This window comes from Chelonia mydas, chromosome 3 (assembly GCF_015237465.2).
Source record: "Chelonia mydas isolate rCheMyd1 chromosome 3, rCheMyd1.pri.v2, whole genome shotgun sequence".
Taxonomy (NCBI): Eukaryota; Metazoa; Chordata; order Testudines; family Cheloniidae; genus Chelonia; species Chelonia mydas.
The window spans coordinates 179262288-179288103 of NC_057851.1; the positions used below are offsets into that span (position 1 = coordinate 179262288).

Sequence of the window (25816 nt, forward strand, 5' to 3'; positions counted from 1 at the left end):
CAGCAGCCAGGTCTCTTCCTATACTGAGGAAAGCAAGCAACTTTTTTACTATATCTCTTTCCAGCTTGCTGCTTTGTTACCAGCCTACGGTTCCCATATTCCTTTGGGAACTATAATTCTCAGAATGTCTTATTGCTCTTGGTTGGAATTTGGAACAGGGCTGAGCTGGACCTTGGGCCTGCCTTTAAAGGGAGTACTTTCTGTTATACTTGTCTTACACTACCGCACAGGGCAGGATGTATCCCTTTATGTTCACCGTGAGTGGCTTATAATTTTTAAGCCATTTATTTGTTTCCTAAACCAATTCAGAGCAGATAACATCTTTCTATTCAGTTAGTTGGGGAACTGAGAAGAAAGTAGAAAGATTTGTGCCCTAAGCCCTGATCCAATGCCCACAAAAGTCAACAGAAAGTATCCCATCAACTTCAGAGGGCTTAGATGAAGCCCATTGTTTTTAACTATCTAAAGCACAGAAGAGTAGTAAATATCAGCAATAATGATAAGCCTAAGACTGATTCTGTACTCTCTGCATACCAAATTTTTGTCTTCAATAGACATTCTACATATGGACTTCTCGTATCCACCAAAGTTCATTAAATAACCATCAGCACAATCAGAAAGGATATGTTTCTGGATTACTTTGATGCATGATTCCTATACATGCACATGGTTATACCAACAATAGCAATAAAAAATATACAAAATTATAACATAAGTAATAGACCATCCTGTTCAAACCATCCTAGTTCTTTGATTTCTCTGCCTCAGGATCTTCCATTTTGTTTTCATTTCTAATTGTATCACAAAGTAATTTTTCCAATTGTTTGTCCCAGACAGGATGTCACCAGAATTTTCCAAAGGAGTGGGTTCAGAGTTCTTCCTTCCCTACCCTGGGCCCAGCCCCACACACACTCTTCCTGCTGCCACACACCCAGCCCCATGCTCTTCCCCCTCATATTGTTCCTCACCCAGCTACAAGCTCTCCCCACTGCACCCAGACCCATGATCTTTCTGCCCCACACCTAGCCATGAGCTCTTACCCAGAGAGGCAGTCAAGCTGAAGAACACTGTCCCCATTATGGATCAGGCAGTTCTGGAAGCCCTAAACCCTATCCTCCTCCCACACTGGAGAAGAGGAAGGTGATCAGGAACAGTCAACATGGATTCACCAAGGGCAAGTCATGCCTGACCAACCTGATTGCCTTCTATGATGAGATAACTGGCTCTGTGGATATGGGGAAAGCGGTAGACATGATATACCTTGACTTCAGCAAAGCTTTTGATACAGTCTCCCAGAGTATTCTTGCCAGCAAGTTAAAGAAGTATGGATTGGATGAATGGACTATAAGGTGGATAGAAAGCTGACTAGATTGTTGGCCTCAACAGGCAGTGATCAACATCTCGATGTCTAGTTGGCAGCCTTTATCAAGCGGAGTGCCCCAGGGGTCGGTCCTAGGGCCGGTTTTGTTCAACATCTTCATTAATGATCTGGATGATGGGATGGATTGCATCCTCAGCAAGTTCGCGGATGACACTAAATTGGGGGGAGAGGTAGATATGCTGGAGGGTAGGGATAGGGTCCAGAATGACCTAGACAAATTGGAGGATTGGGCCAAAAGAAATCTGATGAGGTTCAACAAGGACAAGTGCAGAGTCTGCATTTAGGACGGAAGAATCCCATGCACTGCTACAGGCCAGGGACCGACTGGCTAAGCGGCAGTTCTGCAGAAAAGAACCTGGGGATTACAGTGGATGAGAAGCTGAATATGAGTCAACAGTGTGCCCTTGTTGCCAAGAAGGCTAACGGCATATTGGGTTGCATTAGGAGCATTACCAGCAGATCGAGTGAAGTGATTATGCCCCTCTCTTTAGCACCAGTAAGGCTACATCTGTAGTATTTAGTCCAGTTTTGGGCCCCCCACTACAGAAAGGATGTGGACAAATTGGAAAGAGTCCAGCGGAGGGCAACAAAAATTATTAGGGGGCTGGGGCACATGACTTACAGGGAGAGGCTGAGGGAACTGGGCTTATTTAGTCTGCAGAAGAGAAGACTGAGGGGGGATTTGATAGAAGCCTTCAACTACCTGAAAGAGGATTCCAAAGAGCATGGAGCTCGGCTGTTCTCAGTGGTGGCTGATGACCGAACAAGGAGCAATGGTCTCAAGTTGTAATGGGGCAGGTCTAGGTTGGATATTAGGAAACACTGTTTCACTAGGAGGGTGGTGAAGCACTGGAATGGGTTACCTAGGGAAGTGGTGGAATCTCCATCCTTAGAGGTTTTTAAGGCCCAGGTTGACAAAGCCCTGGCTGGGATGATTTAGTTGGTGTTGGTCCTGCTTTGAGCAGGGAGTTGGACTAGATGACCTCCTGAGGTCGCTTCCAACCCTAATCTTCTATGATTTTCACTTCCCCAGGAAGTACTAAAAACCAAAATCCTACACTCCTGGAGAATGGGAGTTCCAGGTGAATCCTACTCTTCTTCTGTCTGAGGGTGGGGTGTACCATTGTCTGCCACCTGGAACTGGGGTACCACTGAGCTCTCTGACCCACCAGCCTGGGCTCCCTCTCTCACTGTGCTGCTGTGACAAGCTGCAAACCCATTCCCAGTCCTACACTTCCACCAGCATTCACACAGGTAGGGACACACCCAGCTGCAGTTACATGCAGGCTTGCTGATCAGCCACTGCATGAACCAACAGTAAAAAAGGCTACAGACAAGGTAACTCTCAGCTCCCCAGGCACGCACCTCCTCTGGAGCATAAATCCAAAATTATGCCATCTTCCGGTGTACCGGGAACTGTACAGCGTAAGCTCTCATAGAGTTCGCCACCTCAATGTGAAGAGGAAATACAATGTACATGTGTTAAACCAAGCTGAGATCTTTCCTCAGACACTTCACTTAAAGGTACATTGGGTTTAATTTGAAACATAAAACAGGTTTATTAATTACAAAAGATAGATTTTAAATGATTATAAGTGATAGAAAACAGATCAAAGCAGATTACCTAGTAAATAAAAATGCAAACTAAGCCTAAGATATTAGAAAGAAGGATATGAATTAGCAAATTCTCACTCTGGCTGATGATACAAGCAGGCTGTAGCTTCCTAAGACACAAGCTACACTTGCTCTGAAGCTTGGAATCCCCAGGTTTTCATACAGAGGCTAGAAATCCCTTTAGCCTGGGTCCAGCATTTCCCCCCATTCAGTCTGTGTTCCTCAAGTGTTTTCAGGAGTCTTCTTATGTGGGGAGTGAAGAACAACAAATGATGTCACTCCCTGCCTTATATAGCTTTAGCATATGGCAGGAACTCTTCGTCCCAAACTCAGTTTGTGGAAAAACACTGACATCCCAAGATGGAGTCCAGAGTCATGTGGCCTGGTTACATGCCCTTCCATACGTTGCTGAGTCATAGCAGCCATTACTTACAGGCTGTCTGGAATGTTCACAGGAAGGTTAAGTTCTTCCAGGGTCCACTGTCTTTGCTGATGGGCCACCAGCACTGTCTGGCTTCTTCATTGTTGTACCGGAAAGGCTAGTTGTGCGTGTCACCCAGAGTAAGCACGATTGAAATACAGATATATAGTCAATATTCCTAACTTTAGATACAAAAATTATACATGCATAGAAATATGATAATCATATTCAGCAAATCATAACTTTTCCAATGACACTCACATGATCCGTCTTGTACAAAATGCATCATAATTATGCCACAATCATATCATCATAATATCACTGTGAAGAATATGGGGTGCAGTGTCCCTCAGACCCGGAAGGACTGCAAAGATGGAAGGGGAGCAAGCAGGCACAAGGAGGCTAGGCAAAATTTGAGTGAGTGGCGTTGCAACCTGGTGCACAGGGTTGCAGTGCCACTCAAATTTGGCCCAGCTGTCCCTCCATCATGATAGAGGCCAAATTTCCAGGTCTGATCACGAACTAAGGGGATTTGGGCCCTCTGCCCCACCCCTCATTACACCCCAGTTCCAGAAAATACAGTTTTATACCCTTATGAACAACTCAGTATTTAAACCAATTCAGGAACATTTTTGTTAAGGCCTTTTTTTTACCATGTGAGAACTTTTTGCCATGCTGGTAGAGTAGGACTGAGATCAAGAAATATTAGAATCTTATTCCCTCTAACTTCACTAGCTGTCCTTTTGAGTCATTATATAAAAACCTATGGTTCAGATTCAAAAAGTCGATGTGGCTGAATTAATAGAAAAAGGAATACTGAAGGTCTAGAGAAATATTTCACTGAAATCAAATATCACTATTTGATTATATCCACAACAATTCCTAAATACCATTCTCACACCGGGCTTTCCTGCAGTCATTATAGACCATGAGCCACACACAGATGGGAACAACCTGCTCATCCACATCTTTGGGAGGTCTTTGTCAACAATCAGATTCTTTTTGCCATTATGTACATATAGTTAAACTCACTTACAATACCAATTTAATTTGGACCTTAAAGAGAATTGGAAAGAAGAAATTCTCTTATCCATCTCTGCTCATCCCTGGCAAACCTTGTGTCATAAAGTTAAAAATAATTCAAGCTCTCTATATCAAAGGGGCGAAACAGAATCTATCAGGTACCTGAGCATTCATTCAAAGCAAATTTAGCAAGTCACAGAATGTTGGAGCTGCATTCAGTAGCAGGCTGTTTTTTTACAGGTGCCATATACTTGGCAATTACTGGCACTTGCATTCAATGATAACTTAACTTGTGGGTATTATGGGTACTGAATTAATTAATGTTGCCTAATAATATTAAGAAATGACTAGCTATATCAAGATTAGTGACTAAAAGAATTATAATGAGGAGATGGAAATCCAAGATTCCTATATATTATATAATCATCACTTAAGTGTGCTGTCCACAATAGCACTAAATGGAATAAATTATATTAAAACAGAAACAATTAGAAAAAATACTAACATATACTCATGCATCAAAGATGCACATTTCCTAATGCCTTAGTTCTATACATAGAATTTTCTTCTCCACTTTGCCATATTTTCTGATGTTCTTACCAGACATCACCTTATGGAGTCTTTCTACCATCAGGCTTCTTTTTAACAAGTATTTTAGTGTTAGTTTGTTAGAGTCTATACTGTGACCTCATTATATTATGTAAATGTTGTGTTCAGATCACAATTTATTTTTGTCTTGCTGTCTTAATGATACTTTATTGTTTATGCAACATTAAACAAAGAATTTAAAAAATAGTCAAAATATTTTTCCCCCAGCAATAAAGAGGTCCTCAATTCCTGTAGATCTCATTTTTTAGGCTTTCAGGTTCATACTTCTTTCCTTCTTTCACCTTTTTTATTCAGATTCAGCAGTGATGGGATAATTAATTTAGCAAAACTTATTGAATCATGATTTTCCATTCCCTCTACTATATTAAATTATTTTTCCCTCGCAGATGATTTTTTTACGCTTCAACCCTACAGTCTCATATCACTGTTTGCTTTGTCTGAGTTTTCTTAACCACTGTCATTTCAACAGCTGTTTTTTTGTATGTTCCTTTCCACATGGTCTAAATGTTTTTCCATCTTGTCCATGTGGCTCTCCTTACCGCATATTTGTGCAGAAAATACAAAATATCACTTTTTCTTCTAAGTAGATCATGCTACAATGAAGACTATTTTTTTATTTTGCTCTGCAGTGCTTCCAAAACTTGTCTTAAAGATTCATCATCACCTCAGGGAAGAGCAGAGGATGGAAATGACTGAGAGTAAAAAGGCTGACTTTGGAATAATTTTAAGGTTCTCCACAGTTTTGGATTTATAGTTAGATGCCTGCATTGTGAATCTATTCTATACCATTTCACATGCTACTGATTTTCTGTCTCATGTTATAAAACTTGCAAACAATCCTCTGAAAAAAGGTAAAAGGTTTTATTTTTATTTTTTTTAATTATTTTTCTGAGCATGATTAGATTTCCTGTCTCCATGTAGTTAGGTTCTGACTCCAGGCTGGTAATCTTAAATTCTGATGTTTGGCTGGGAAAGGGGTTATTTATTTTTACTTATTTTATTATTTTTAAATACTGTATAAATATAAATTTTAACCTATATTTTAAGATAGTAAATAAAGTCATGCTGGTGGTAAATGCACAATAATATTAACCAAAAAAGAAAAGGGAAAGCCCTTTTTCACAGGGCTTTTTAGCAAAGGTTACATTGCTCAATTCAAACAATACAATTGCTCTTCAGATTTTAATGTTCTGTGGGTTGCAGAAGCTACTAACCATAGTCAATTTCTTAATGTATTAATATTCTTCATGGCTTTATATAGAACAAATAGTCAACTTTAACAATCTACCTTAAAATGAGATGGCTTCAACCATTTTAAGTCTGTATCTCTGTAGAGATCACAATAAACCTCTGTACTACCACATGACTAGGGCCCTACCAAATTCATGGCCATGAAAAACATGTCACGGACTGTGAAATCAGACCTCCCCCATGAAATCTAGCTATTGGAGGGGAAGGGCTGGGGGTGTCTCAGCCAGGGACTCCTACCATGCACCAGGCTCCAGCTGCTAGTCCCAGCTGGGCTAGGGAGGGATGGAACTTCCACTTCCCCTGCCTGGCTGCTCTTCGGGGGAGATCAGACCCAATTCTGGGTACCTCCCCTGGCTTCAGGAAGCTCCGCAGGTGCTGTCTTCCGAGCCCAGCTCTGAAGGCAACACAGAAGTGAGTGTGACAATCTCGTAACCCCCCTACAACAGCTTTCTGACCCCCTTTTGGGTCGGAATCCTCACAGTTACACCACCATGAAATTTCAGATGTAAACGTCTGAAATCGTGAAATTGCCTATTTTAAAAATCCTATGGTCATAAAATTGACCAAAATGGACCATGAATTTGTTAGGGCCCGATAGATGATTGGAGGATAGCTAATATAACCCTGATTTTTTAAAAAGGCTCCAGAGGTGATCTTGGCAGTTACAGGCTGGTAAGCCTAACTTCAGTACCAGGCTAACTGGCTGAAACTATAGTAAAGAACAGAATGATCAGACACATAGATAAACATAATATGTGGGGAACAATCAACATGGCTTTTGTAAAGTGAAAGAATGCCTAAACAATCTATTCAAGTTCTCTGAGGGTGTCAACAAGCCTGTGGACAATGGTGATCCAGTAGATAGTATTGTACTTGTCCTTCCAGAAAGCCTTTGACAAGGTACCACACCAAAGACTCTTAAGCAAACTAAGCAGTCATGGGATAAGAGGGAAGGCCCTCTCATGTATCAGTAATTGGTTAAAAGATAGGAAATAAAGGGAGGAATAAATGGTCAGTTTTCATAGTGGAAAGAGGTAGATGGCAGGGTCCCCCAAGGATCTGTACTGGGACCAGTGCTGTTCAACATATTCATAAATGATCTGGAAAACAGAGTAAACAGTGAGCATTTGCAGACAATACAAAATTAATCAAGATAGTTAAGTCCAAAGCTGACTACAAAGAGTTACAAAGGGATATCACAAAACTGGGTGACTGGGTAACAAAATGGCAGGTGAAATTCAGTGTTGATAAATTCAAAGTAATGCACATTGGAAAACATAATTCCAAGTATACATACAAAATGATGGGTATTAAATTAGCTGTTACCACTCAAGAAAGAGATCTTGGAGTCATCATGGATAGTTCTCTGAAAGCGTCTACTCAATGTGCAGTGGCAGTCAAAAAAGCTAACAAGGTTAGGAACAAGGTTAGGTTAGGAAAGGGATAGATAATAAGACGGAAAGTATCATAATGCTACTATGTAAATCCATGGTATCCCCATACCTTGAATACTGTGTGAAGTTCTAGTTGCCCCATTTCAAAGAAGATATATTAGAATTGGAAAAGGTACAGAGGTAGGCAACAAATATGATTGGGGTATACAATAGCTTCCATACGAGGAGAGATTGAAAAGACTGGGATTCTTCAGTTTAGAAAAGAAACGACTAAGGGGGATATGATAGAAATCTATTTAATCACAAATGATGTAAAGAAAGTGAATAGGGAAGTGTTATTTATCCTTTCACACAACGTATAAACCGGGGGTCACCCAATGAAACTAATAGGCAGCAAATTTAAAACAAACATAAGGAAGTACTTCACACAACACACAGTCAACTTGTGGAGTTTGTTGCGTGGGGATGTTGTGAAGGCCAAAAGTATAATTTGATTAAAAAAAGAATTAGATAAGTTAATGGAGGATAGGTCCATTAGCAATTAGCACAGATGGTTAGGAACGCAACCCCATGCTCTGGGTGTCCCTAAACCTCTGATTGCCAGATGCTGGGACTGTACAACAAGGGATGGATCACTCAATAATTGCTCTGTTCTGTTCATTCCCTCTGAAGCATCTGGCACTGGCCACTGTCACGAGATAGGACACTGGACAAGGTACACCATTGGTCTGACACAGTATGGTCATTCTTGTGTTCCTAGAAAGAAAAACCTTAATAAAGAAGGGTTTGTTGCTGACCTGCAGCTAGTTCTAGTATTTTATCTGAGAATCTATTTAAGTTCCAGTAACAGTTATTCCCTATCCCTCAATGGAATAGTCTATAAACAAAATCAATTAGAAAATGAAGGTAGTTTATGTTGAATTCTAGCTCAGCCTAGTGATTATTCTGTCCCAAAACAAAGGTGTTGCCATTAATAATTCAAGGTAATGGGAGGTTTTCTTGTCAAATGATGTTTGGATTGTGGTGTATTGGAATAGGAGTTTTCATCATAGCACGTTGTATATGAAAAAGACAATGAGACAGACAGTAACTGGCATGCAAAAAGAACTTGGGATAGAATTTGTTATGATTGAGAGGTGTTCTGGATCTGAAAAAACTTGCCATTTCAGCTGATTCATCCACTGAAGGTATCATAGTTCTTGCAAAAAGATGATTGATATATCTCCATCTTGTGAGACAATTTTATGTATCCCACAGTAGATGGTGATCCTGTTTCTGCACTGACTACTGAAGGAACTCTTATAGCCTCTTTAGCAGAGTGACAAGTTAGAAATGATTTGTCCTCATATAATGATTCTGCTTTTGGTGTATATCTTCCCTTTGTCTAGCTCTTCTTCTTTTCAGCCTCTGTCGAGAATGATTGCAGAAACAAGCAGCTGCCAGCCAAATGTTAGAAGTGCTAGAGACTCCTTTGTAGGGGCATATGAACTATCTTTAAGAAATTACTTAGGCATTTAGGAACAGATAATCCTCCTTGTGCAGAACACAAAACTTGTTTCATTAAGGAAATTTCTCTCACACACACCAGTCTTTGATGCCTTGGAAATACATAGTCCACAAGTAGGTTGGTTTTGCCTACTAAATGCTCTTGCAGCTGAAAAATTTGGGTTTTAACAGTGCAAATTCTTCCTTTCCTGGCAAATTTTCCTGTTGCTCTTTTCCTGTGGCTGATGTCATAGTGGAGTCATCATCCTTATAACTAGTGAAAATATTAAATAAAACTAGGCTTAAATAAACAAGGGAACACACCAGATGCAGGTCAGCAACAAACTCTTCTTTATTAAATTCTTCCTTCGAGAAACAGATTTTAAATGGTTTCTGGTTTCCCATAATTTGTATGGTAGACTTTTAGGGCTGATTATTCAAGGCATGGTAAGTTCTTCTTCAAGGAGCGTCCCTGTGGGTGCTCCACTTTTAGGTCTTTGAGCGCCCCTGCGCTTCTAGTCAGAGATTTAAGGTAGCAGTGCCCTGGTTGGCCACGCACACACTGCAGCCAGCTCGTGCTGCTCTGAGTGGGTATCGCGTGCACATAGCCAACCGTTGCCCAGTTCCTTCTTTGCCGCCGTTGGCTTCAGTCAGAACAACAGCAGTGCCTCAGAATAATCTTCCTCAGAATACTTTTTCCTGTCCTTTTTGCCCAAAATTACCCCTTCCTGTTCCTTGCGGAGTTCCTGTTTCTTCCCTTTCCGTTTAAAAACAAAACCAAACCCAGAGGCACTCTTCAAATGGCCATGCCTGGCTCCCCAGGCTTTAAACGTTGCCTCACTGTAGACTGTCAATACCAGTCTCTGATGGTCACTCCCAGTGTGTTCACTGCCTGGGGGAGACTCACGTTCCACAGAAGTGCCACCACTGCAAAAAGTTAACCGCAAGGACCAGAAAGGCGAGGGAACTCCAGCTGAAACTGATGCTTATTGAGAAATCCCTGCGTCCTGCCTCTGACCCTCCCCACCAGCTCACTCACTCACCAACTGCCGTGTGGGACATGGGATCCAGCCCCCATGAAAACAAAGAAGCAGTCTCACTCCTCCCCCCAGGATTTCCGACCGCTAAATGTGCCCCAGTACCGTTGGCATGCAGAGCCCCGGACCGCGTGGCACCGGGTTCGTCCAGTGCAGAGGCAACCTGAGGAGCGAAAGACCAGTGCAGTCTAGCTCTAAGACAGGCAGTCATGGAAGAACTAAGCCTGTTCCCTCAGAGGCTTGAGAGCTGAAGCCCTCGGCACCGAGCAGTGCTGTGGTGCCACCTGCTGTGCCTATATTGAAGGAACAAAAATGGACACTGTGTAGAATCAAGCACGTGGGTTTATTACTTACAGCACTGGCGGAGTGTCACTTTGCTTATTAGACGCAGAGACACTGCCAAGCAATTGATTACAATAGATTATATAGGTTATCCGTGGGCGGAGGGAAGCGACGGGGTGGGAGGTCCCAAGCCCCTGGATAGGTCTAGCGGCAAGACAAGATAAACACAGTAAGCCAGTAGTTTAAAAGATTACATAATGGCTTTCAGGTTAACTTACAGCATACTGTTAGTACACAGGTGTTTTCCCTTAAACAATGTATAAAGCGTATAATTATAAAATATATATGTTGAATTCTGATTTGGGGTCCATAAGAATGAGGTAGCTTTTCTGGTTGTCCAACAGGTACCTTCCTGGGGGTTAAAGCAAAAAGACATTGAAAAGTTCATGGCAATAGAAATTGTTTTCACATTGCCCCATTGTGTTTCTAAAGGCTAACATTGGCATCTGGGAGGGGGATGCAGCTGAGAAGAGAGAATGTCATATCTCATGCTGACGTGCTTGGGCCTCTCCATGAACTCAAGGTTGGTATGGGGGGAGGGTATTAATTATCTCCTTCCCACACAAAGGTGTGGACATGGAAGTCCCTTTCCATACTTTGGTATGGCTGTAGCTTCTGATAAGGACACCAATTACCGCTCCCCATCTGGAGCTATGCTGACCATGTTTATCTTAGTAAAAAGCAAAGTTGTCTCTTGTTTGTTCAGCTTCTCTTAGTCAGTATTGTTCCCGGTGGGCTAGGCCCCCAGCTCAAACCAAGCTTTGGACTTTGGGCCTATGTGAAAAGTTGCTGACAGGACTTGTGGTCAGGGGTTTACAAACACAGCAAATGGATTTTGGCCCTTCATATATATTACAGGTTTCAAAGCGGTAGCCGTGTTAGTCTGTATCAGCAAAAACAACGAGGAGTCCTTGTGGCACCTTCGAGACTAACAAATTTATTTGGACATAAGCTTTCGTGGGCTAGAACCCACTTCATCAGATGCATGGAATGGAAAATACAGTAACAGGTATATATACATAGTACATGAAAACATGGGAGTTGCCTTACCACGTGCGGGGTCAGTCTAATGAGACAATTCAATTAACGGTAGAATATAAATGGAGGAAAAATCACCCAGTGTTTCAACGCTCCTTGAAAAATGGGGGCAAGCACTCATTGTAACCGAACCGGTTCTCCCTGCACAAGGGTTAACCACAACATCTCTATTTGCATCAAAGCTACAACTTGCTCCACTACACATGACACCATTAAACTACTATTCCGTGCAATATTAGCAGCAACGTGAGCTGTTTCCCAACTGCTATGGTTTAATACCGTCCGCATTTGCCATTGTCCTTTCCAATTTTGAATCAACCCTCCCAGCAACAAGGGGAGCCATTCCGCCTGCAGCTGGATCACCCCTGAGTTGAGGGTGCCCAATGTGGCAAGCTTATTTCGCAGTACTTCTATATCAAAGGAATTTAATATCCCCGTACCAGTTCCAACCCCTCCTAGCACTGTCTCCATAAAGCCCCACTTTTGCGCCCCTTCCCCGTCAGGGGGTCAACTGACAAACCCACAAACCATCTGTCCAGGGCCGACAGCTCACATTATATAACCCAACATGGACTGCACTCACATTAATATTTACATTAATTACATCAATCTGTGGCCCCACAATTAGGGGCTACACAAATCGCGCAAAACCATTAGATGAGGTTTGCGTCAATTCAGCTGGGCAAAAACAGGAAGTACATATAGCAATATCAAAAAGGGGCCTCGCCCCTCTATGTAAGACTTATTGGTGAAGCTACACATAGTTTCACGGGCTACGAGAAAATGGGTATCATTCCCAGTGCAGTTAAGCAACTCTCATAGGACAGTCGTATTAGAGGGCTGGATTTGCGGCGTCACCTGTCCACACCAGTGGGAGGAATCATTTAGCAAATGAAGGGTCATATTGACTGATGAATCAGCATACACCAAGAGGGTACCTGGCCGGTGGCCCGGGAGTTGAAGCATATACGCACTCGTACAACTGATTGAGACCGTCATGATGGGGCAGCTCAGATGAGCAGGGCAGGTAAAATTCCCAATGGTTCGGTTTGTGGTGGCAGCGCTCCATCACAAATGTCCGTGGTGCAACAACGGTCCCACTTGCCCACCGAGCACGGAGGCCCAAAGTCCGCAAAAGACAAACACGAGCATCATCTTTGGAGTAGTTTGCCCCCTAGCAAGACAAACAAGATCATTATCCCCATCAATGCTGACCCAGTAAGTGTCCCCGGGCTCCCAAGCAACGATCTCCCTCTACTGGAGGCGCCGCCCAGGGTGCCACACCTACACCCGGCCACCCTCTTCCCCAGGCCTATCCATGGACCCAAATCCTCCCGCTCCGCAGGCAGTGTCTGGCACCTCCATTTCCTACAGGCGCTACACTTCAGGGAAGGCAATCTGCTCACAGATGAGCTGGGCCACCTGATCGCCCGGTTGTATACTCACGGGCTCCTTTCTGAGACTGAACAGCAAAACCCATACTTCTCCCCGGTAGTCATAGTCTACAACCCCCACCTGTATGTGCACTCCTGCATGCAAAGCCAGCCCGGAGCGGGGAGCAACCCTCCCGTAATTGTACCCATATCCCGATGGGAATCAATTTTTGAGTGCCAGGGTCAGTGGTGTCGGGGCGACTGCATACAAATCCACCCCTGCTGACTCCGGTGTCCCCCTAGTCTGGAGATGGGCAGCGGGGTGTAGCAGTACAACTCCTAACGCATCAGGGTCTGACTGCCCTGAGCCCTCGGTCTCCGCAGTCACCAGTCACACACTCACTCCGCCATGTTGGTTTTCATTGGCGTCAGGCCATAGTACGGATGCGTATTCAGCTGATAGGCAGCCTTGATCAGTACCCCATACCACCCCTGAGTGTGTCGTTCGGTGACAGGAGCCGTAGCTGCTGTTTCAGCAATCCATTATACCGTTCCATGACACCCACCCCTTGGGGATGGTCGGGGATGTGAAACACCCATTGGATTCCCAAAGATGCAGCCCAATCCTGCACCATGTTACTGGCAAAATGGGACCCATTATCAGAATGCAGTTGAGAGGGAATTCCATGGTGGAATACAATTCGCTCAGTAATGCCAGTGATTGTATTCCACTGGTCGGGATGGGATGCCGGCCAGACCTCTCCATAGCCGGTGGCCGTATCGACGATAGTGAGAATATATGCTTTGCGGTGGTCAAGAGGGAGTGGGCCAACATAATCGATTTGCCAAATTTGAGCAGGCTGGTCTCCCCACAGCACCTGTCCAGGGGAACCAGCTTCCACCTGTAACGGCTTAACAATCTGGCAAATCTTACAAACAGCTTTAGCTGTTTTTAGGGCTACATGTGAAGTGGGGATACCTCGGGCCTGCGCCCAACGGTACGCCCCCTCTGGGCCCAAGTGCCCTGTCATAAATATAAAGGGAAGGGTAAACCCCTTTAAAATCCCTCCTGGCCAGAGGAAAAATCCCCTCACCTGTAAAGGGTTAAGAAGCTAAAGGTAACCTCGCTGGCACCTGACCAAAATGACCAATGAGGAGACAAGATACTTTCAAAAGCTGGGAGGAGGGAGAAAAACAAAGGGTCTGTGTCTATCTGTCTGTTGCTTTTGCCGGGGACAGAACAGGAATGGAGTCTTAGAACTTTTAGTAAGTAACCTAGCTAGGTATGTGTTAGATTATGATTTCTTTAAATGGCTGAGAAAAGAGCTGTGCTGAATAGAATGACTATTCTTGTCTGTGTGTCTTTTTTGTAACTTAAGGATTTGCCTAGAGGGATTCTCTATGTTTTGAATCTAATTACCCTGTAAGGTATCTACCATCCTGATTTTAGAGAGGTGATTTCTTTTTACTTCTATTAAAAGTCTTCTTGTAAGAAAACTGAATGCTTTTTCATTGTTCTAAGATCCAAGGGTTTGGGTCTGTGGTCACCTATGCAAATTGGTGAGGATTTTTACCAAACCTTCCCCAGGAAGAGGGGTGCAAGGGTTGGGAGGATTTTGGGGGGAAAGACGTGTCCAAACTACATTTCCCAGTAAACCCAGTTAAAGTTTGGTGGTGGCAGTGGAAATTCCAAGGGCAAAGGGTAAAATTAATTTGTACCTTGGGGAAGTTTTAACCTAAGCTGGTAAAAGTAAGCTTAGGAGGTTTTCATGCAGGTCCCCACATCTGTCCCCTAGAGTTCAGAGTGGGGGAGGAACCTTGACATGGTGGCAGAGTGGTGGGATTAACCTGAAATCATTTTGAGATCAATTTGAGATTTTTTGAACCAGAAATACAGATTTTAAAAAGGAATTTTTTTTTTCCTTTGGGGCTGCTGGAAAGGAGGTCCAACTGAAAGCAGCTAGTTTTTTCTCTGCTTTGGGTCCAGAGCAGAGACAAAAGGGGATTATCTTTGTGAATTGCAGGTCTTCTTTCTTTCTTTTTCTTTCTTTCTTAACCTCCTGCAGGGAAATTCACAGTCTTCGCAAACCAGAGGTTTTTTTCCCCTAAAAGTAAATAGGGGGGGTGTTCTATACCCATTTGTCTGGAGACAAAAGTGGTAGGGGTTTTTTTTTTTAGGATTTTGATTTTTTTTTTTTACAAGGAGCACAGGTTTGAAAAGGAATTTTTTTTCCTTTGGGCTGCTGGTAAGCAGGTTTCCAAGTAGTTGGAGGTTTTTTGCTTTGATTTGAGGCCAGAGCAGAGACAAAGGGAATTGTCTTTTTCTGTAGGCTGACAATCACTATCAGAGAATAGGTATCCTATTCCAGCACAGCAAAATTTTACAAGCCAAGTTTTGTTTGTTTTATTTCTAACCCTCGGGTGTAAAGTTAGTTAAAAACAGAGAGGTAAAGATGACAGACACCAAGGCACTACACAAATTGGAGTTAGCCAAACTGGAGACAATGAAAGAAGCCGAAAAAGCTCTAGAAGCTGCTCACAGGAGAGCAATGGAGGCAAGGGACAAAGAGATGGAGGCAAAGGACAAAGAAAGGGAGGCAGCGAAAGAGGCAGAACAACACCAAGTGGCTGCTCACAGGAGAGCTATGGAAGCAAGGGACAAAGAAATGGAGGCAAGGGCCAAAGAACTGGAGGAGAAGGAAAAAGAGAGGAAGCATGTGGAGGAGATGGAGAAGATAAAGGCTTAGCAGAATATACCAATAAACCCTAGCAATCCTTCTCCAGATACCACTTCCCATCCCAGAAAGTTCCCCACCTACAAGGCAGACGATGATACCGAGGCCTTCTTAGAAAACTTCGAAAGGGCCTGCCTTGGGTACAGCATCTCTACCGACCAATACATGGTAGAGCTGAGGCCGCAGCTCAGTGGAGCCTTAGCTGAGGTGGCGGCTGAAATGCCTAAAGAACACATGAACAAGTATGAACTGTTTAAATCCAAGGCGAGAGTCAGAATGGGGATAACACCCGAGCATTCTCGTCGGAGGTTCAGAGCCCTAAGGTGGAAACCAGACGTGTCATTTACCCGACATGCCTACCACATTGTGAAACATTGGGATGTCTGGATATCAGGAGCAAGTGTTGAATCTCCAGTAAATTTGCCCTTCCTAATGCAAATGGAACAATTCTTAGAGGGTGTTCCTGAGGAAATAGAAAGATACATCCTACATGGGAAGCCCAAAACTGTAATCGAGGCAGGAGAGATTGGAGCCAGATGGGTGGAGGTGGCAGAGAAGAAGAAAACTAGTCGCAGTTGGAGCGGAGACCAGAAGGGACAACCCCAGACCACACCCTATTACCGGGGGCCACCCAAGGCCCCACCTACCTCCCAAAGAACCCTCCAGACACCTTATCGTCCCACCACTCCGTTCTCCAGCAACCCGCCTCGCCCCAGTGACCTGTCAGCTGGACGATGTTTTAAATGTAACGAGCCGGGGCTTGTAAAGGCCAACTGCCCCAAGAACCCCAACAGATTACAGTTCGTTGCACCGGAATCACACCAGAGGTCCGCAGGCCAGATACCTCTCAGATACCCTTGGAGCGGAGGGAAACTGTGAGTGTGGGCGGGAAGAAGGTCACCGCGTGGAGGGACACCGGAGCTCAAGTGTCAGCTATCCATGCTTCCTTAGTGGACCCCAATTTAATCAAACCCGAGAGCCAAGTGACGATTCAACCCTTCAAGTCCAACTCTTTCGATTTGCCTACAGCCAAGTTGCCTGTCCAGTACCAGGGCTGGTCAGGAACGTGGACTTTTGCAGTCTATGATGATTATCCCATCCCCATGCTGTTGGGGGAAGACTTGGCCAATCATGTGAAGCGGGCCAAGAGGGTGGGAATGGTCACCTGCAGCCAGGCTAAACAAGCCGTGAGGCCTAGCTCTGTTCCGGAAACTTCTATCAGGACCTGGTCAGAGGTGATGGACCCGGACCCCAGGCCAATGTCTGCAACAGCAGTAGTGGATCCAGTCCCAGCGACCCAGACGGAACCAGTCCCAGAACCGGAACCAGCCGAACAACCAACACCAGACCCATTGCCAGCACTGAATCCAGTACTTGCAACCTCAACACCAGAGGGCCCCACCGAACCTGAACTGGCAGCAGCCCATAACCATACACAAGAGGCTCAGCCAGAGCCTGAACCCCAACAGTCAATGGAAACAGCCCCATCCCCTACATCGCTTCCAGAGGGACCAAGCATAGGTCCACAATCCAATGAGGAACTGATGTCTCCAGCATCAAAGGAACAGTTCCAGACCAAACAGGAAGCAAATGGAAGCCTCCAGAGAGCTTGGGCGGCGGCACGGAGCAACCCACCGCCTCTCAGCTCTTCTGATCGATCCAGGTTTGTGGTAGAAAGAGGAATTTTATACAAGGAAAGTCTTTCTGGTGGACACCAGGAAGACTGGTATCCTCAGAGACAGTTGGTAGTTCCAACTAAATACCGGGCCAAGCTCTTGAGCTTAGTCCACAATCACCCTAGTGGCCATGCTGGGGTGAACAGGACCAAAGACCGTTTGGGGGGGTCATTCCACTGGGAGGGAATGGGCAAGGATGTTTCTACCTATGTCTGGTCTTGTGAGGTATGCCAAAGAGTGGGAAAACTCCAAGACCAGGTCAAAGCCGCTCTCCAACCACTCCCCATCATTGAAGTTCCATTTCAGCGAGTAGCTGTGGATATTCTGGGTCCTTTTCCGAAAAAGATACCCAGAGGAAAGCAGTACATACTGACTTTCATGGATTTTGCCACCCGATGGCCGGAAGCAGTAGCTCTAAGCAACACCAGGGCTAAAAGTGTGTGCCAGGCACTAGCCGACATTTTTGCCAGGGTAGGTTGGCCCTCCCAACATCCTCACTGATGCAGGGACTAATTTCCTGGCAGGAACTATGGAAAACCTCTGGGAAGCTCATGGGGTAAATCACTTGGTTGCCACTCCTTACCACCATCAAACAAATGGCATGGTGGAGAAGTTTAATGGAACTTCGGGGGCCATGGTACGTAAATTCGTAAATGAGCCCTCCAATGATTGGGATCTAGTGTTGCAGCAGTTGCTCTTTGCCTACAGAGCTGTACCCCATCCCAGTTTAGGGTTTTCCCTATTTGAACTTGTATATGGCCGTGAGGTTAAGGGGCCATTACAGTTGGTGAAGCAGCAATGGGAGGGATTTACACCTTCTCCAGGAACTAACATTCTGGACTTTGTAACCAACCTACAAAACACCCTCCGAACCTCTTTAGCTCTTGCTAAAGAAAACTTACAGGATGCTCAAAAAGAGCAAAAAGCCTGGTATGATAGACATGCCAGAGAGCGTTCCTTCAAAGTAGGGGACCAGGTCATGGTCTTAAAGGCGCTCCAGGCCCATAAAATGGAAGCATCGTGGGAAGGGCCATTCATGGTCCAGGAGCGCCTGGGAGCTGTTAATTATCTCATAGCATTCCCCACCTCCAACCAAAAGCCTAAGATGTACCATATTAATTCTCTAAAGCCCTTTTATTCCAGAGAATTAAAGGTTTGTCAGTTTACAGCCCAGGGAGGAGACGACGCTGAGTGGCCTGAAGGTGTCTACTACGAAGGGAAAAGTGCTGGTGGCATGGAAGAGGTGAAGCTCTCCATGACCCTTGGGCGTATGCAGCGACAGCAGATCAAGGAGCTGTGCACTAGCTACACGCCAACGTTCTCAGCCACCCCAGGACTGACTGAACGGGCATACCACTCCATTGACACAGGTAATGCTCACCCAATTAAAGTCCAACCTTACCGGGTGTCTCCTCAAGCTAAAACTGCTATAGAATGGGAGATCCAGGATATGTTTCAGATGGGTGTAATCCGCCCCTCTGGAAGTGCATGGGCATCTCCAGTGGTTCTAGTTCCCAAACCAGATGGGGAGATACGTTTTTGCGTGGACTACCGTAAGCTAAATGCTGTAACTCGCCCAGACAACTATCCAATGCCACGCACAGGTGAACTATTAGAGAAACTGGGATGGGCCCAGTTCATCTCTACCTTTGACTTAATCAAGGGGTACTGGCAGGTACCGCTAGATGAATCCGCCAAGGAAAGTTCAGCCTTCACCACACATCTCGGGCTGTATGAATTTAATTTCCTCCCTTTTAGGCTGCGAAATGCACCCGCCACCTTCCAAAGACTTGTAGATGGTCTCCTAGCGGGATTTGGAGAATATGGAGTCGCCTACCTTGACGACGTGGCCATATTTTCGGATTCCTGGGCAGAACACCTGGAACATCTACAAAAAGTCCTTGAGCGCATAAGGGAGGCAGGACTAATTGTTAAGGCTTAGAAGTTTCAAATAGGCCTAAACAGAGTGACTTACCTTGGACACCAGGTGGGTCAAGGAACTGTCAGCCCCCTACAGGCCAAAGTGGATGCTATCCAAAAGTGGCCTGTCCCAAAGTCAAAGAAACAGGTTCAATCCTTCTTAGGCTTGGCCGATTATTACAGACGATTTGTACCACAATACAGCCAAATCACCGCCCCACTGACAGACCTAACCAAAAAGAAACAGCCAAATGCCGTTCCGTGGACCGAAAAGTGTCAGAAGGCCTTTAACCAGCTTAAAGTGACACTCATGTCTGACCCTGTACTAAGGGCCCCAGACTTTGACAAACTGTTCCTAGTAACCACAGATGTGTCCGAGCGTGGTGTGGGAGCAGTTTTAATGCAGAAAGGACCTGATGAAGAATTCCACCCTGTAGTGTTTCTCAGCAAAAAACTGTCTGAGAGGGAAAGCAACTGGTCAGTCAGTGAAAAAGAATGTTACACCATTGTCTACGCCCTGGAAAAGCTACACCCATATGTTTGGGGACGGCATTTCCAACTGCAAACCGACCATGCTGCACTACAGTGGCTTCATACCCCCATGGGAAATAACAAAAAAACTTCTTCGGTGGAGTTTAGCTCTCCAAGATTTTGATTTCGACATCCAACACATCTCAGGAGCTTCTAACAAAGTGGCTGATGCACTCTCCCATGAAAGTTTCCCAGAATCAGCTGGTTAAAATCGTCCTTGAAATGTGGAAAATATTGTTAGTCTTTATGTACTTGGCAGTATATTTAGAGATGCATGTGTCTTATTAACTCTGCTTTTCCCTAGAGCTCCAGGAAGAAATCCCAGCCAGTGTTTCACCCTAGCTGAGATTTGGGGGGCATGTCATAAATATAAAGGGAAGGGCAAACCCCTTTAAAATCCCTCCTGGCCAGAGGAAAAATCCTCTCACCTGTAAAGAGTTAAGAAGCTAAAGGTAACCTCGCTGGCTCCTGACCAAAATGTCCAATGGGGAGACAAGATACTTTCAAAAGCTGGGAGGAGGGAGAAAAACAAAGGGTCTGTGTCTGTCTGTATGCTGCTTTTCCCGGGGACAGAACAGGAATGGAGTCTTAGAACTTTTAGTAAGTAATCTAGCTAGGTATGTGTTAGATTATGATTTCTTTAAATGGCTGAGAAAAGAGCTGTGCTGAATAGAATGACTATTCTTGTCTGTGTGTCTTTTTTGTAACTTAAGGTTTTGCCTAGAGGGATTCTCTATGTTTTGAATCTAATTACCCTGTAAGGTATCTACCATCCTGATTTTACAGAGGTGATTCCTTTACTTCTATTAAAAGCCTTCTTGTAAGAAAACTGAATGCTTTTTCATTGTTCTAAGATCCAAGGGTTTGGGTCTGTGGTCACCTATGCAAATTGGTGAGGATTTTTACCAAACCTTCCCCAGGAAGAGGGGTGCAAGGGTTGGGAGGATTTTGGGGGGAAAGACATGTCCAAACTACATTTCCCAGTAAACCCAGTTAAAGTTTGGTGGTGGCAGTGGAAATTCCAAGGGCAAAGGGTAAAATTAATTTGTACCTTGGGGAAGTTTTAACCTAAGCTGGTAAAAGTAAGCTTAGGAGGTTTTCATGCAGGTCCCCACATCTGTCCCCTAGAGTTCAGAGTGGGGGAGGAAACTTGACATGCCCTAAGTGCATGTGTATCCAGGAAGCCAAGAGGGAAAGAGCCTCCCCCTCATTGGCAGGAGCACCGTACACTCAGCTGTGTGGGCCAGTTGGTCCGCGGCAGCATTCCAGTGATGCTCTTGGGTACGATTCTGGTGGGCATCTACATGAAACACATCAACCAAAAGGTCCTGTGCAGTGGAATACAATTCCTGCCAAATAGGGGCGCCCCTCACAGGTTTGCCATGGATGGCCCAATACTGGGTTCTCCAGCGGCCCATCAAGGTGGCCAGTCCCTGAGCCACTACCCAAGAGTCAGTGTACAGGCGTACCTCGGGGTCCCCAAGGGGAAGCGCCTGCCTCACCGCCAGCAGCACAGCATGAAGCTCAGCATATTGGCTGGAGGCTCCCTGTCCCTCAGCAGTCTCGTGCAACTGGCAAACAGGATTTAAGGCGACAGCTCTTCAGCGCCATGTATTAAAACATACCTGGCTGAGTCATCAGTAAACCAGGCATAGGGCCACTCGGCGGCACTCACAAATGAGGCACCCTATTGCACAGTGGGGGCTTCGGGTAGGGGCTGGGCTGCCCCGCCCTCCTACTGGGTCTACACCAACTGTTCATGAAGCTTACTAGTGCCCTGGGGTCCTGCGCGGGCACAGTCACTAATGTACCACTTCCACTTCACAATAGAGCTCTGTTGTGCCCTCCCCACTCAATTTCCAGTGTTGGGGTCCAAAATCCAATTCATAATGGGGATTTTGGGCTGTAAAACCACAGTCTGCCCCTCAGTCAGGTGCTCAGTTTCAATCAGGGCCCAATAGCAAGCCAAAGCTGCTTCTCTAACAGAGTATACCAGCTGGCTGCCTCGGGGAGTTTACAAGACCAAAACCCGAGGGGCTGCTTATTGCGGGCACCCAACAATTTTTGACACAGACTCTAAGAGGTGTAATCCTCCAGCACTGACACCTCCAGGTGGAAGGGGCTATGAGGATCATAGGGGCCCAAGGGCATTGCAGTCTGGATGGCAGCTTTAACCTCCTCAAATGCCCACTGCTGGGCTTCGTCCCAATCGAATGCCATCTTTTTCCTGGTGACATTATAAAAGGGCTTTAAAAGCAAAGTGAGATGCGGGATGTGGTTATGCCCGTTACCAAACAACCCGATCACTTGCTGTGCCTTGACCTTGGTAGTCGGGGCTGCAAGCTGGGAAATTTGGTCTACAACAGGAGGTATGTGGTGCTGCGCCCCTTGTCGCACAATCCCAAGAAATTTCACAAATCGGCTGGTGGGCTGTACTTTGTTGGGATTAACAGCCCAGCCCCTGGCCTGCATGTGAGTGGTGAGTGCCTGCAAGGTTCTCTCCACTGCATCATGATCCAGCCCCTGAATCATCAAATCATCAATATAGCGGTAGATAGTCGGTTGCGCATCCCGGCTGTGAAGGTCTCCTGGTCGGGACCCTAGAAATTATTCGTAGAGAGCCCTACCTGCATCCCCATTTCCCAAAGGTGAATGGAAGCCTCGGGAATTATGCTCTAGGGTTTATCCACATCATCCCAATTCATGGGATCCAGCCACTAGTGTTCTACAGGTTTCAGAGTAACAGCCGTGTTAGTCTGTATTCGCAATAAGAAAAGGAGTACTTGTGGCACCTTAGAGACTAACCAATTTATTTGAGCATAAGTTTTCGTGAGCTACAGCAAAATCCACTCCAGCAACATCCTACTCCCTGCTGTCTCCTGAGCACCCCTCAGGAGCTGATGGATCGAAACATCCATGGAAAGGGCCCCTAACTTCAAGATCTTCCCCGGGAACAGGTGCACTGCCTCAGCGCCCTGGTCCTAGCAATGGAGCAGCCAAGACTTCACGCTCTCACCCTCCCACTGCCTGAAATGTGCCTGAAGGCCCTGGAGTTCTGTTTGCATATAGTCCCAGATTATCCGTGTCTGTTGGGGGGCAGCTCCGGGAGGCCCCTTAGTTTTGTTAGTAATCAGGGGCCGGACCTCCTTTGCACCACCTCCCTCTGCCTCAGTCTCAATTTCACCTTCCCACCCATCATAGTCATCACTGGAGTCCCATATGTCCCTGTCCCACGTCTCTGGGTCCCAATCCGACGCCATAAGGGCCCTAACCTTGGACTGGGACACGGTGGGGCGGGGGTTCTGCAGGAGGTGGCGATGGTGATCCCAGGCATAGCGGACCGCCATAGTCTCAGCTATCTCCTGCTGCTTGCGGGCTCCCTGCTGAGCCGCTTCCAAAGCCTCAGTTAGTATGTTATTCTTATCCATGAGAGCCCGCTTATCATCCACAAGGACGCTTACATTTTTCTCTAGCTGCTTGTTATCTGCCGATAGCTTTTCCACCATCATCAGGAACAACCATCCCCAACCCCAATCCTTATAGAGTTTATTATGCCCATATAACTCTATTGCCTTCTCCATCTGCTCGGCCAATTTGACCGGGGTGAGAGGAACTTCATCCCTGTCCCATCCAACCAGGGGAGCCACCCGGCATAACAGTTTGGCCACCGGTGCCCAGTGGGAGGTACTACTCCAGCTGGGTATCTTGTCGGTGGCCATAACCCCACATCCTCGCTAACCCCACATCTGGCTACACTGGGGGTATCACCGAGTGTATCCTGCCAACTACGCCAGGTGACGTGCAAAAGGGAGGCTCAGATACACTCCATGTAGCCACACCAGTGTATAAGTATAACCGGTTTTATTGCCAATGCATAATAAGCTTCCCAGCCTTCACGTGTTACTAAATACGTGCTTTCCAGCAACAAAGCAGGCAGGCGAGAATCAATACTTACGTCCCTTCTGCTATGGACAGTCCCAGACCCTCCAGCCTTGTCCCTGAGGGCTTGTAGCAGGCACTGCTCCAGGATGGGGAGTTCCTGGGCACCCACAAGGCCAAGGTCTGCAGGTGAGACTGTTCGTCTAAAGCAATTCTCATAGCCATTTTTATCATCATCTTTTTCTCAGGGTGCATATACAATCACAAGCAGGCTCTGGCAGGAAACACTGTTGCTTTCTAGTCCCACACTTAACACTCTTGGGCCCCGCTTATCTCTTCACTTGTTTATCCAGTCGGAGTGGCTGCAAGTTCACTACTAGCTCCACCTGGATTGTTCTGTAATAACAAGGTAACTTGTGGTCAGCCCCAACACCTCACCTTCTTGTAAACGTTCAGACAAGAAGTATTATGTGCCAGCAAAAGGGGGCTGAGTTCCTCTTCACTCACCCTTGCCCAAATTCACACTGGTTGTGGAAGCCGTTAATCAAAAGGGAAAACAACACCTGGCTCGTACCACCCCTTACGACAAAGACTGGAAATGACTTGACCTGTTTGGTAGAAAGGCCTTTTCCTCAGCGACTCTTCAGTTACACTTTGCTAACTACTCCATGCTATTAGCCAAATACACTCACAACATTTTTGCATGTCTATGTTTATTGAGCATCTCCCCGCAGACAAAAAAGAACAATACAAAGCGAGCATCTCAGAAGGTTCCCTGATTGCCAGGGTGGCCTTGCAGGCATCATTGGATTCTGCAGACACAGTGGCTCACTCTATTGCCATGTCAGTAGTCATGCAAAGGGCCTCTTGGCTCCACCTTTCCGGCTTCCCCAAGGAAATCCAGGCCACGATCAAGGATTTACCTTTTGAGGGACAGAAACTCTTTGTGGACACCACAGAAGCAGCCTTGCATACACTCAAGAACTCCCGTGCCATGCTGAAAATCTTGGGAATTCACGTACCTGATAACAAAAAGAAACGGTGCATGTTACACCCAGCACTTCCATACTGCTCTGTATACCCAGCCGCAGAGAAAGTACTGCCAGCATCGCAAACAACATCAACCAAGATGACGACAGACACCGGGGCAATCCATCACATCCCAACCATCTACTTCTAGACAGGCAGTTTGAAGTGTTGGTCGAGGGCATGAGAGCCCCTCAAATTCCATTGCCACAATCATCTGATTCCAGTCCATTTGGAGACTGCCTAACACCTTTCTATCCAGTCTGGGCAACCATTACATTGGACAAATGCGTTCTTGAAATTATGCGCAAGGGCTATTCCATCCCCTTCACCTCTATTCCACCAACCCACCCCCCTTCTCTGTCCCCTTTCAGGGACCCTTCTCACGAGCACCTACTACAGCAGGAAATAAATCACCTCCTGCAACTCAGTGCCGTAGAACTTGTACTTCCCAAACACAGGAGGACCGGGTTTTAGTCACTTTATTTCCTCATCCAAAAATAACCAGGCATCTGGAGGCCCATATTGGACTTGTGCAAGCTAAACAAGTTTATCAGAACTCAGCATTTCAAGATGGTTTACCCTTGCAACCATAATCCCGGCATTGGAGAAGGGAGATTGGCTCTCAGCCCTCAACCTCCAGGATGCTTATTTCCATGTTACCATACATCCTGCACAGGTTCCTTTGCTTCACAGTAGGCAACCTACATTTCCAGTACAAAGTGCTCCCATTTGGACTTTCCACAGCCCCACAAGTTTTCTCCAAAACCCTCGCTGTGGTCGCAGCCCATCTTCGTAGACGGGATAATTACATTCCCCTACCTGGACGATTGCCTGTTGAAAGCTTCTACATACTAACAGCAGCGGACACTTTGTCGCTCACTGCAAATCTGTTCATAAGACTAAGACTACCAATCAATGTCCTAAAATCCACCCTAATTCTGACCCAACAGTTGGAATTCATAGGTGCTCACCTGGACTCCACCATGTCATTAGCAAGTCTACCCCAACAACGCTTCCTCACATTAATGAACCTCATAGCAACTATACAAAACAGCTGGCAGACATCTGCCAGGTTATG

The 25816-nt window shown here is 45.7% G+C and overlaps 1 long non-coding RNA gene and 1 pseudogene across 2 annotated transcripts in view; one reads left to right on the forward strand and one right to left on the reverse strand.

Moving 5' to 3' along the window:
- LOC114021913 overlaps window positions 1-18749 on the forward strand; it is a 53926-nt gene extending 35177 nt beyond the window's left edge. Inside the window, exons 2-4 of one of the 2 annotated variants that reach the window (XR_005224914.2) lie at window positions 5678-5899; window positions 10990-11080; window positions 18549-18749. This is a non-coding gene — a long non-coding RNA (uncharacterized LOC114021913). Of the gene's footprint in view, window positions 1-5677; window positions 5900-10989; window positions 11081-15397; window positions 15620-18548 lie in introns of those variants that run through there. The other variant, XR_005224915.2, reaches the window with a different exon arrangement.
- Window positions 18750-21574: 2825 nt separating this feature from the next.
- Window positions 21575-25526, reverse strand: LOC114021911 (annotated as a pseudogene).
- Window positions 25527-25816: the final 290 nt, after the last annotated feature.